Source organism: Terrapene carolina, unplaced genomic scaffold, assembly GCF_002925995.2.
Source record: "Terrapene carolina triunguis isolate 2854851 unplaced genomic scaffold, T_m_triunguis-2.0 Scaffold604, whole genome shotgun sequence".
In the NCBI taxonomy this organism is placed as follows: domain Eukaryota; kingdom Metazoa; phylum Chordata; order Testudines; family Emydidae; genus Terrapene; species Terrapene triunguis.
Window position 1 is genome coordinate 164,179 of NW_020664955.1, and position 12,906 is coordinate 177,084.

Here is a 12,906-nt window from a genome sequence, read left to right on the forward strand (position 1 = left end):
ACGGGCTGCTGGGTGTGTACCCACACTGGGGACGAGCTCCCTGGGACAGTTGCAGCTATACTGCTAGCAATTCCCCCTTGGGCAGAAGCATCCTGCATGCCCTTGGCTCACCCTAGCCCACCCACATGGGCGCCGTTGTGATCGCCAGCAGATGTTTGTTAAGTAGATTCTGTGGGTGAGCTATGCACATATTCCACTTCTCCCTAGGGTTTCAGTCTAGCCTACAGCTGATCCAATGACAGCATCTAAGGTAGGTAGTAGGCCCCAGTTATGGTAGTACCAGAGCATCTCACCATATGTCGTGTCCTCAACATGATGGTGGATGTAGGAAATGACCTCATTTTACAGATAGGGGACCAAAGCAGAGAGAGACAGCGACGTGCCCAAGATCACACAGGAAACCTGGGAGAGCAGGGAATTGAACCTAGGTTTCCCAAGTCCAGGCTAGCACCTTGACCCCAGGCCATCCTCCTGTATGGTGATACGGACACCTGCCCACTAAAGAGCTAGGCTAAGAACCATTAGCTCACTTCACAGAGGCCACCAAGCAACCTTTAGATGTCAACAAGCAGAGACAGGCCAAGATGCATGCTGGCCTAATATTCAGGGATGTAGGCTCAAGCTGTCAGAGAGAGACATGCCACCTGCAAAATTTGGGTTCAGAGTCCATGCGTCTCCATAAAAGTGTCAGGGATGTTTGGTTCTGGGGTTTGGGAATGGATCCCTCTCTAGTGGAAACTTTCATTCACTACCCACTTGGACTGGGTGCTGACCACGCTGAAATGGTCCATCGCCCATTAGCCATCCTGTCCCCAGGATATTTCTATTTGGATATGAACCTTCTCCCCACCTGGCCCTGTTTCTCCTTCCTGATGCCCTGGGAACTCCCATAATCTGGTGGTTGGGATGCCATGAAATTAATTGTGCTTGGACCAACCCAGCATTCATTTACAACTTCACTGCAGGATGCATTGGGGCTTTGAACCAGGAAGCAACCACTGTTGAAACACAAGCACCATCTTTGATCACTAGCGAATGTAGAGTAACTAGGTCAATCGAGAGGGAGTCCCGGGTGCACACATGGATTTCATCAGCATGGCTTGCAAAGGGTCTGACCCTAAGAGATGTTCAGCAGTTGCAGCTCTAGTGGGATCTGAGCACCTCAATGTCAGAGCCAAATTTCTCTTGGTTGCTCATGGAGTTTCTCGCCTGCTGGGATACTAAGGAATTATGGGTCTTCTAGGGTCAATGGCAAGACCCTCACTGACCGCAAGGAGCTTTGAATCAGATCCCAGCTCTGAGCTTCTCCTTTCTCCCCATCTCCTAAGCCAATGGCATGGCTCTGTCCACTCAGCCATATGAAACAGGAGGATTATGCAGTCCTTCCTGGGGGACTATCCTATTCCATAGGAAGTGGAGCAGCTTCAGTGGGGAGACAGAGAGCCCCATCCTACAACAGCCTAGCTGTCAGGGCACTCACATGGTGGGGTTGGGAAGGGGAGAACTTGGGTTACAGTCCCTGCTCCAGAGCTGGAATTCAAACCTGGGTCTCCCAGCTGAGTGCCCTAATCCCCGGGCTAACGCAGGGGGTGGTACTAGCAGTTTTGGGCAGAGTGTCTAGCGGGAGAAAGCAAACAAGATGTTTCTGGAGACTAACTGGTCTCTTGCGGCACTTCCACCACAGTCCTATCTCCTTGTTTGTTTCAATCACCCCAGTTTGTCAAAATAGACACGAATTTGCAAATTGTTTCAGTTGACTCAAACCTGCCTTTTTTGGAGGCAACAATTTCATATGAAAAACATGGCCCAGCTCGACTCACGGCTACTTCAGTCCTTGCTTGCTTTCAGCTCACAGCTAGTCCCGCTGCACCATCTCCAAGCGGTGATAACTTTATCATAGTTTATGAATAGAAACACAGGTGTGTCTCAAATGTGGAAACTTAAGATAGGGCATAAAATAACCACACAAACACACCAGCCGACATAAGTTGCTACTGACATTCTCCACTTCTCTGTTTCTTGATTATTTAGTTATTGTTGTAAAGCCAATGCACAGCGGGTGGGGAGGTTCGGAGAGCTGTTTGCCTGAGCAGGACAGCCTGTTTACCTTCTTTACTATGAGAGTGCATGTGATTATAGGGCAGTGCAAAAAAATAATTCCCCTGATTTGCCTAAAACATTATTCAGAGTTTTCTCAGGAACTGTGATGTTGATGACCAGGACTTTGACACATACACCCCAGAGACAGCAAGAGAGAGAGATAAACATCCACAGATAAACAATTTACTGCTCTTTTCTTACCCAATGGCACCTTGTTTTTGTGAATCCCAAAAAGATAAGGGCTCAGAGGGAAAGGAAATTCAGGACCATCAAAAATGGGTAACTTCCATTAGCCTCCAGGACAGCCAAGGCTGTCTGGAATTTAGCCTCTGCAGGGATATAGTGGATCCCAGTCCTTGCGAAAGACATGGTGGCTTCTTTGTATGTACAAGAGTGTCACATGTGTCAACGTGGCCATCTCATTGCGGATACAACGCTTCTAATCTTCTTAGCAGACAGTAGCCCTCGGCCCAGGAGGAACGAGTAATACTGGGAGAGCAATGTGATCCACTGGACACCACTGGCTCAGATCTCAGGGATAATAAAGCCAAAATGAAGGTCTAACCCACTGGTGAGTGTGTTATGTGTCTCCTCCGCCCCCAAGGATCTATATCTGTTACAGCTTCAACTACAGCCTTCATTCTTGAGCTCAAGCCCTAGCAGTTCAAGCTTGTAGCTCTGGAAGTTCCGGGTTCACTCCCCAGGCCAAGATGGCGGCCATCACAACCCGGACAGGAAAGGATCGCTGCGCTCCAATCAGCCAGTCCTCCCACTGAGGAGACCGATTGGGCCCGAGTGGGACAAAGGGGTCCTGGCTGAGGTGACTGTCCAGATCAGCGGAGGCAGATTCTAGCCTCATTCTGACATGCCCCATTTCCCTGAGGGAACCATCCCTTCTGCAGACCCAGGAGAGGAATAGGGAACGCTCGCCCAGTTTCTGCGTGTGAAAGTACACAGCACAAACGCTCACTATATTCAATGTGCAGGGTCAGGCTATGGTTCCAGGGTTTAAAATGATTCAGTTCCTTGGCAGTTTAATTAATCTCAGGGGGCTGTTTACCTCCCCTTCGTGCCTGAAGGGGAACGGTAGCAGAAGCATTTAGGGAGTATCAAGACAGGAACTCCTTTGGGAACCAGCCAACCTGCTGCAGCTTCACCGTGAGACAGGGCAATACTGAATCGACACTAGCGATAGACCTGGGCCACAAGGATCCAGATCCGAATCCCCCACCCCCAACTTGGGCCCCAGAGCTTTGGTTTGGGCTCATCTCCAATTTGCGCTCCACAAACTGGAACCAGTCCAGGCTCCGAAAAGCAGCAGCCAGGGATGGGGGGAGGATCCCACCCCCTGAACAGCTTCCCCCGTGAGGAACGGCTGGTTTTTTGGAGCTAACTCCATTTGTTTAAGAGGTTTCCCTTATTTTCACAAAACTGACTGAATTTCCGTGCTCGTGACAGGGAAGAGAAATTGCAATGCACAGCTCAAGCCAGGCATAGTGGAGGCAGGTGACGGACGTGCTCCTTCGGTGCAATGCCAACCCCCTCCGCTATTGCTGAGCCGGGCACTCAGACAGCTCTGCCAGTAGCACCGTTGGACAGACATAGGATCTATGGTCCTCAAAGTCCAGCATCCTGCCAGGTTCCATCCTGCTCTCAGCACAGCTTCAGAGCAGGGTCTATTCTTTATTCCCCAGGCTGTCGCTAATGCTCTTACTTTGCTCATTTGCATGGACTATTATAGATCTATATAGCCGTTCCAAGCGCACTGCTCATTCTAGCATAAGTTGCAGCTCCCAAGAGCTATTTTCTCAACATTGTGCCCCAGGTGCATTCTCACTGTTTGGTTGTACCACAGAAACGGCACATGATCCACACTCAGCACAAGTCAGCTCATGTGCTACACACTAAAGTCACTCCAGCCTCACACACACCTTAAGGTCATGTTAGCTTCACATGGCCCACCCATGCTGCGCACTAAGGTCACATCAGCCACACACATTAATTACATGCCTGCTCTCCACTTGATATAGTCTAAGGCCACAGACTGAAAGCCTCAGACTCACCATACGATCTCCAGACACTGCAGATACAATGCACACAGAAAGGTCTATGAACCACAAAAGCATCATGCGAGCAACATGCTGCCGTGCCTGAGCAGTAACCAGCCTTTCAGCAGGGGGGAGGGGACTAATAGAAAGTTTTGTGGGGAGGGGGCTCTTGCTTGTGCAAGCTGAATTGGCTACTCTTTACTGTCACCCTGTCTTACTCGGTTTCATTACCACCTTTGTACCAGGACCAACACCAGAGCAGCCAACCCTGCCTCAGCCACCAGCCAACCAGAGAAGAGAAGGGTCTGGTCATGCCAAGCAAGCAGCCAGTTTGAGGCTACAGAGCAAATGGGACGGAGCTGGAAGCAGCCCGCGCGGGACCATTGCTCGCTGCATCCCAAACCCCATTCATCCTGGCCTTTCAGGGACTCTCTCACCATAAAGATCACGCTTTGGTCTGAAAATGTTTTCCCTGCTCTTGCTATCGCTAACACCGGAGATTTCGATAAGCGAAAGAGATTAGAGAAAACACAATTGCCCTGCTTTGCAGGCTGTTGGCTTTGTGAACTTGGCAGCGCTTTGGAGTTGCCTTCTTTGCTTCCCCTGTTTGTTTGGGGCAGCAACACGGGGCAAGAAAAATATATAAAAGCCGCAAACAGGCAAAAGGATTCAGGAGCAGGGTCTGAAACTGCCGTTAACTCTGTTTGGAAATTGACTACAAGCTGACTGGATCCCTTTCCTGAAGCCATCTGAGACACAAAGGGAGCAATGAAGAGCAGCGGTAGGCAGAGCCGTCTTCCTGTGACAGGCTTGGTTTAATTCAGACACCACATCTGGCCTCTGGCGGGGCAGGGACCCTCTTTTTGTTCTGTGTTTGTAGGGCACCTAGCACCATGGGGTCCCGGGTCACGACTCAGGCTCCTATGAGCTATGGAAACACAACTGATAAATAATAAACATACTAGTAGCTCAGAGCGATTTTTATTGGCGTGGCCTGACCCCATTTCCACACACGGTGCTCTCCAGGGAGTATTGCACTCGCTCTACTCACAGCATCAAATTGGGGCTCTGTTCTTTATTCCCCAGCCTGTCCCACATGCTCTAACTCCCCGCTGGCTCAACTCTGCTCCCATCGGAGTCAACGGGAGTTGAACTCGGCCAGCGCTTTTGACAATCCCACCCAACAGGTTTATAGTGAGACAGGGTGATTCCCCTCCCACCCACCCCTGGGAAGGAGTTCATGAAGCTTGCACCATGAGAGGCCCAGACCTGCCAGAGGCCAAGCCACGTGGGCAGTCGCAGGATGGGCTAATGGTTAGGGCACTCATTGAGGACGTGGGTGCCCCAGGTTCAATTATTTTCTCTGCCATAGACTCCTTGGGCAAGTCATGGAGCCTCGTCCATAAAACGGGGAGACGAGCACGGGTATGGTGAGGATAAATACATTAAAGAAGTGTAAGCTGCTCGGATGCTATGGCAATGGGGGGGATAGAGAGCCATAGATTCTTGGGCTTGGCTGAAGGCTAAGGGTCTTCAGCCAAGCCCATGTATACATGTAATGGTTGCCAAACTTACCGGCCCTCCAAGCTGCATACGACAATCTTCAGAAGTTTGAGAGCCGGGGCACAACTGCCGGGGTCCGGAGCGTCCGCCTTGTGGGATGTGTCTGACAGGGCTCAGGGCTTCAGCCCCACTCCTGCTGAAGCCCCGAGCCCCAGCAAGTGAGACTCCCCTCCCTGCTGGGCAGAAGCCCCTACCCCACCATCCCGCTGCAATAGAGAGGTCCTGAGCTCCCCCACCCCAGTCAGGTAGCTGGAAAACAGGGGGGTCTGGGGGGCTCCACGACCCACACTTAAACGGTAAAAGAGGCACATGTGGCTCACAAGCCAGTTTGGCCACCCCGATATACATTATATATATATAAATGCTGGTTTGCCTACACGTTGGCCTGTCCAGGCCTCTCAGAGTTCCCTCCCATGATCAGGTTTAGCTGATCCAGAGCCCCGCTATAACCGGCTCCCCAGGCTGCAAATCTGGCTGAATGAGAAAGCCCTGCCTTTCGCAACCCCAGTGCGGTCACAACTGCTATTCAAAACAGCTCTGGTTACACATGCAAAACAGTGAAATTAAAAGAGTAGCTTGCAACACCAGAGCCACAAAGGCTGATTTTTAAACTTTTCCTCGTCCCTTTTGTGAAGGCAGCAGCTCCGATTCAGGTGCGCTTGTCACACCTTAACTCTTAGTGCGTGGCTCAGGAACGTGACAGAGTTAGGAAAGCGACGTGAATCAGTCTGGAGGAATCTCTCTGGGCTTATCTCTGGTTTCATCGCTAGACGAAGAGATAAGCAGCCATGTAACATACTGATGTAATAAAACACTTAGGGGTACTGAAGTCATCGCATAAACCGCAGACATCAACCTTCAGGGATTTGGCACCAGAACCCAATGGAACTTCCCAGTGCTCCAGTGCTGCGAGATTTCTTCATTTTATCTGTTATGTAGCCCTGGGTGTGAAGTAGGATGGCCCCTAAGTGAGAGGAGTCTGGGTGAAGGTCAGTCCAGGTCCCTCCAGACACAGCATCCCATCATATAACCCACAACTGGCACTAATAGGTCCTATCATTAACAGCCTCAACAAACAAGACCAATGGCTGAAAGGGTCACAGGATGGGAAATTAGCTCTGCTTTTCCCCTGCACAATGTCCCTCCAGATCCCGTGGGAGGCACATGTAACCGGGTAGTGCATGACAATGCTAAGCAGGCACAGGCAGCGCTGGTCAATCTGGGAGAACCACAGGGTCAGCCCGTGTCCGGCAGCCTCCATAGAGAATCCCCTTTACATTCACTACAGCCACAGCAAGTCTTTTCCTACCATGCATGACCCACTGGGATGTCTCTTTACGCCCTAAAAAATCCAGGAGCAAAGCAGCCGGGGAAGCAAGGAAACGCTCCCAGACTGAGTGCACCTCGGCTAGGAGGGGCAGCCGAGCGCTTCTGCAAGGAGACCAACTCTGTCACCTTAGAAACAAGGTAATTACATGAGTGAGCTGCTGGTGTTTGTCCTGGAAGCTGCTCACACCCCACCTTCACTGCGTGTAATCTTAATTGCTCTGCAGTCTACGTTTGCTTATACTAGTCCACTTCCTCCCAGCACGCTGATGGGGGTTATTGCCTGCTCTGTTACGTTATTGCAGGCTAATGCATACTTAGAAAGTCAGAACCTTTAGCGCGCTCTGGCATCCCTAGAAAGGAGGTTCTTGAAATTACCTGGAGAAATACTTTGGGATAAAACACAGGAATTGCCAGACCAACATGGTTTTACAAAAGGTAGATCGTGCTAAACCAACCTGATCTCCTTCTTTGAGAAGGTAACAGATTTTTTAGACAAAGGAAATGCAGTGGATCTAATTTACCTCGATTTCAGTGTGGCATTTGATACGGTTCCACATGGGGAATTATTAGGTAAATTGGAAAAGATGGGGATCAACATGAAAATTGAAAGGTGGATAAGGAACTGGTTAAAGGGGAGACTACAGCGGGTCGTACTGAAAGGTGAACTGTCAGGCTGGAGGGAGGTTACTAGTGGAGTTCCTCAGGGATCGGTTTTGGGACCAATCTTAATTAATCTTTTTATTACTGACCTTGACACAAAAAGTGGGAATGTGCTAATAAAGTTTGCAGATGACACAAAGCTGGGAGGTATTGCCAATACAGAGAAGGACAGGGATATCATACAAGAAGATCTGGATGACCGTGTAAACTGGAGTAATAGTAATAGGATGAAATTTAATAGTGAAAAGTGCAAGGCCATGCATTTAGGGATTAATAACAAGAACTATTGTTATAAGCTGGGGAGGCATCAGTTGGAAGTAACAGAGGAGGAGAAGGACCTCAGAGTATTGGTTGATCACAGGATGACTATGAGCCGCCAATGTGATATGGCCATGAAAAAAGCTAATGCAGTCTTGGGATGCATCAGGCGAGGTATTTCCAGTAGAGATAAGGAGATGTTAGTACCATTATACAAGGCACTGGTGAGACCACTCAGGGTTTAGCAGATCGCCATATTTGGGGTCGGGAAGGAATTTTCCTCCAGGGCAGATTGGCAGAAGCCCTGGGGGGTTTTCGCCTTCCTCTGCAGCGTGGGGCACAGGTCACTTGCTGGAAGATTCTCTGCACCTTGAAGTCTTTAAACCATGATCTGAGGACTTCAATGGCCAGGGCCGGCTCCAGGCACCAGGCACCCAAGCTGGTGCTTGGGGCGGCACCTGGAGGGGGGCGGCGCGGCACTCTGGCCGCCGGGGGGAGAGCCGAGCCCCAGCTGGGGCTCGCCGCCGGGGGGTGGGGGGGGAGAGCCGAGCCCCTGCCCCCGGCGCTCTGGCCGCTGGGGGGGGGGGGGGGGGCCGGGCCGCGCCCCCGCCGGGGCCCGGCGCCCCCCCCAGGGCCCCCGCCCCCCCCCCCCCGGCCCCCAGCCGCGGACCGGCCACCGGGGGGAGAGCGGAGCCCCCGCCGGGGCTCGGGCCGCCCCCCCCCCCCGGCCCGGGCCGGCCCCCCCCCCCCGTGGGGGGGGAGCGGAGGCTTTTTTGCCTGGGGCGGCAAAAAAGCCAGAGCCGGCCCTGTCAATGGCTCAGACACAGGTCTGATACAGGAGTGGATGGGTGAGATTCTGTGACCTGCATTGTGCAGGAGGTCAGACTAGATGATCATAATGGTCCCTTCTGACCTTAAAGTCTATGATTCTATGAAGGTCCAATTAGCCCAGAATCCTGGCTTCAGAAGAAGGTTCAAGAAAGGCTGCAGGAGGCAGCTCTGGGCTATTCTGACCCAAACATTTCTTCCTAACCCCGCTCCATTACAGACTGGTTTATGCCCTGGAGCGTGCCCTCCCTTGCCCCTCTGTCAATCCTCAGTAACTGACATATCCAGCAAGCAGGCAGCTCCAAAGCATTAAGCCCCTTGAAGTAGATTAACCATTGCTAAGCAATCACCGGCCGCAATGAGGGGGAAGGCAGTGCCCAAGGTGGAGTTTTAAGCAGGTTCACCTACCCAAGTTTGCAAACTGCTGGTGGGTTGATTATGTCCCCATGTGCACAGGGTGCAGAAAGCTCGTACCAGTCTCCAGCACTATCTCCCGCTCCCCTCACTGTGGAAATGATTTGAACTCACATCCTGTTACCATAGCAGAGCTGTGCCAGTAAGTACACTGACCAGCGACCACCCTGATATTTCGCATCTGGATGTCCGCTCAGCTCTGCTGATCCAGGCTTGATCCACAGCTCAGCCCTGACATACAGTCACACCTATGCGCATGCTTCACCAGTGCATCCCAGTCCTTACTGGGAGCACCCCTTATCATTCCAGGGCAGGAGTTTCAGACAGCTATGCCTAGGCACCTCAATCCTGCCTTGATGTGCCCGAGTCCCCTCTTAAGCAGCCTGCCAGTCGTATCCAATTGGGTCAGACCATGGAGTGATTAAGGATGGGAATAAACCACCCCCCAAACACATTTCCATCTATATCCCAAGCCAAGATTCAAACCGAGGCTGGTCATGGTGAAAGGCCAGTAAGTGACCTAACCTCATCTGCTCATTGGGGACCGTAGCAGGGCGGGCTTTGCTCCTGCCTTTTTGCACCCCAGAAACCTGCTCGGACTCCACCAGCTGGGTATCCAGACCACACCATTCATTTATGTTCCCACCTCCAACACCTTGACAGTCCCATGCAGCAATGCCATTTGCAGTGTCACCTGTGCTTCCAGCCTCTTCTCTGGCGCAGGAGGGGAGTAGAAGTCTCCCTTATTTGAGCTCTCTGAGACGGGGCTTAACTAGACCTGTTCCTCTCACGATTCTTTAGCTCACTCAGCCCCCCCTCCCACCCCATCATCTGGTTAAATAATTAACTTCAGCTACCCCAATCAGCCTCCTCCAGGGGACCTAACTGATGTCCGAGTGATCAGAGTGCAGGCGCCCTGTGAATGCCCTGCACTCTGCCACAGGAACCTTAGCGCATGGTTCTGCTTTGTGCAGGGCACTGCATTTGTTATGTCTCAGACCCTACCATCATTTGTAAAAAATAAAATAATAAAAAGGTTTTCTCATTGCCAGCCCTGCAATCTCAGCCTGGCATCCAACGGGGCCCTTTCCGATACATCAGTCATCACTAGTAATACTGATTCTGCAGGCAAGGCTTGCCCTCAGTACAACCCCCCAGTGATCACATTAGATCCTCTGCTATTCTGGTCACCTTCAGTGAGGGATGCAGAGAGAGTGGAGGTCCTGACAGCAGGGGCTGCACCACTAGCACTGCATCTACAAGTGGAACCTGACCAGCCAGCTAGAGCTCAGCTCCCCCTCCCAGAGCTGGACTGACTCTGCAGGCTTAACAGAAGTGAAGTGAAGCCTGAGCCTTTCACACTCAAGCGAGCGGCCGTGGCTACAAACACACACCAGGACCTGACCTCACAGGTTCTTCTCCAAGGAGCCCCGCTCTTAAAGGAAAGGGACGTGTAGCACATGCACTCCGCAGCTCTTCTGAATTGCACGGTGTTTATGTTTCTCTGCGCTGAGGCCAGCTACACTGCACGGCGCTACCCATGGGTATTTGAGGCTGGGAAGAGACTGCCAGTTGTATACATAACCACCTTGATCCCATGGCAGCTTCTTAACGCCTGCCAACCACATGCATACAGAAGAAACAACAGCACAGGGGCCGTTCATTCAATTCGCTGCCCAGAGGTTGCTTTTAAGAGGGCTGAGCTGTTTATTTTCAGCAGTTTAAGCTGTTTTTTCCCATGGGCGAATGAAGCAGATAAGAGTCCGTAGCTCTTTGTACAAGCTGGCACTGAGAGTCCCCATTCCCCCATGGGCCCCACCACCGGGGCTCACAATGATCCTACCACTGAAGTACAGAACGGCCACCCCCCCATGCCAGGGGGATGCTTGAAATTGCCATCAGGGAGCTGCCTACAGCTGTTTGCTAAGGGGGGGGTACCTGTCCCCATTGTCAAAGGGAAATAGAAACAACTCCCCATCCCTTCCTAAATCACTCGGAAGCACTGTCCATGGGAGAGGCAGCTCAAAGATTCTCTCATTGGCGGATATTTTCTGGAGCGTCTTGCCCAACTCCCAACTCCCCACCTCGGGAGGGGGGGAGGGCCTTACCTGTGCTGGGGATTTGCCTCCATTACTTCCATGGGTGGCGCTGCACAGCTGCTATTCCCCATGTTTCACTCCAGTGCAGCATCCAGGAGTGAGCTCCACCAGCTCAAATCACCACTTCTCCTGACTGCACTAGGGCTTTGCACAACCACGCAGAGAACTGGAACAGGCCTTAGGTGGTCTAAGCAGCCCCCTTAGCAACAGGACTCAGGGGAAGCCAGGGGAGGGCTGTTGTCCCTTCTCCTGAAGTCCCCCCTATAATTAAGACGATAAGAACAATTAATGGGAGGGGGATAGGTAAAATTAAGAGTGGGTTTAGTTAGGGAGGTATTAGCATAAGAGAAACTCCACATAGAACAATTAGAATAAGTACCAACCCAAGTAGGGGCTGGGGTTAAACTATTACCAACAAAAACCCAACATTGAGAAGCTGGAACTTTAATACTCTCAATTAAAGGAAAGCTATGATCACTTCGACCTGAAGCATTAAGAACTGGAAACACATAAGAATTAAGTTGTGAAGAACAATTATTCCAAACACTAGAAGCAGCCCACTGCACATAGGGGGAAGAACAATTCACACTAGAAATATTAAATGAAGAAAAATTATAAACTATTGGTACAAATTGAAAGGGTAATGGATATTTAGGTGAGAACTGAGTGGAGCAAACAAGACAATCTTCTGGACTCAGCGCTGACAGGGACTGGTTTCCGCTGACCTCCTGCACCCAGTAGGCGGCGAACCAGGTTTGTAGTCCACCTTCTCCTAAGGGCTCCGTGGGCAAAGATGTTGTGAGGGAGAGCAGCATAACCTGTAAAACAGAATAATACGAGCCCTGCTCAGGGGCATTAGTTTGTTTATTAAGAACTACATTTGCTGAGCCAGTTATGATGAACTAGCTTGTCACCGGGGGTACTTGTAGTCACTAAGTAGGTGTTAGGGTACTTGCCGGCCCGGAGAATGGTGGCTTTTATAGGTTCTCGATGGCCAGAGGCTTGGGGTTCTGTAAGTCAAACCAGTTGGCCGGTGTTAAGCACGGGGGACCAAGGCGGCTTAGGTGTAGGTGAAATGTGAGGCCAGCGAGAGTAACTTTTGTTGAGTGCGATAAGTACCTGGGGTAAAAATGAGCTCCAGTTTTTAAAATCAGGGTTGGGGTTTGCTGTTCGCAGCATACTCTTAAGGACTGCGATTTTTCGCTCCACCACACCATTGCTTTGAGGATGATATTTAGTATGGATGTGAAGGGAAGCCCCCCATCCAAAAATGAGCTGTTCAATGCTTTTGCTGGTAAAGGGTGGCCCACCATCTGCTTGGACTTCAGTGGGAGTGCCCCAGGCAGCTGCTGTTTGCTTAAGAGCCACAGCGACAGAAGCAGCAAAAATGCGATAGGCTTTACACGGCTGTTAGCTTGTCTATAATCAATGACAAGGCGATATTTAGAGGGATCGCTGGGCTTGGGAATACCCCAACCCGCGGACAGAAAGGTGGATGCAGTAACCCTTTCTATCTTTTTCTCTTCTAGAAGCTGAGTGAGCAAAGCTTCAATAAGGGGAAGCCCTTCGGATTTTGTGGGGATAGGGGAAAATTTCCATGGCTGGGA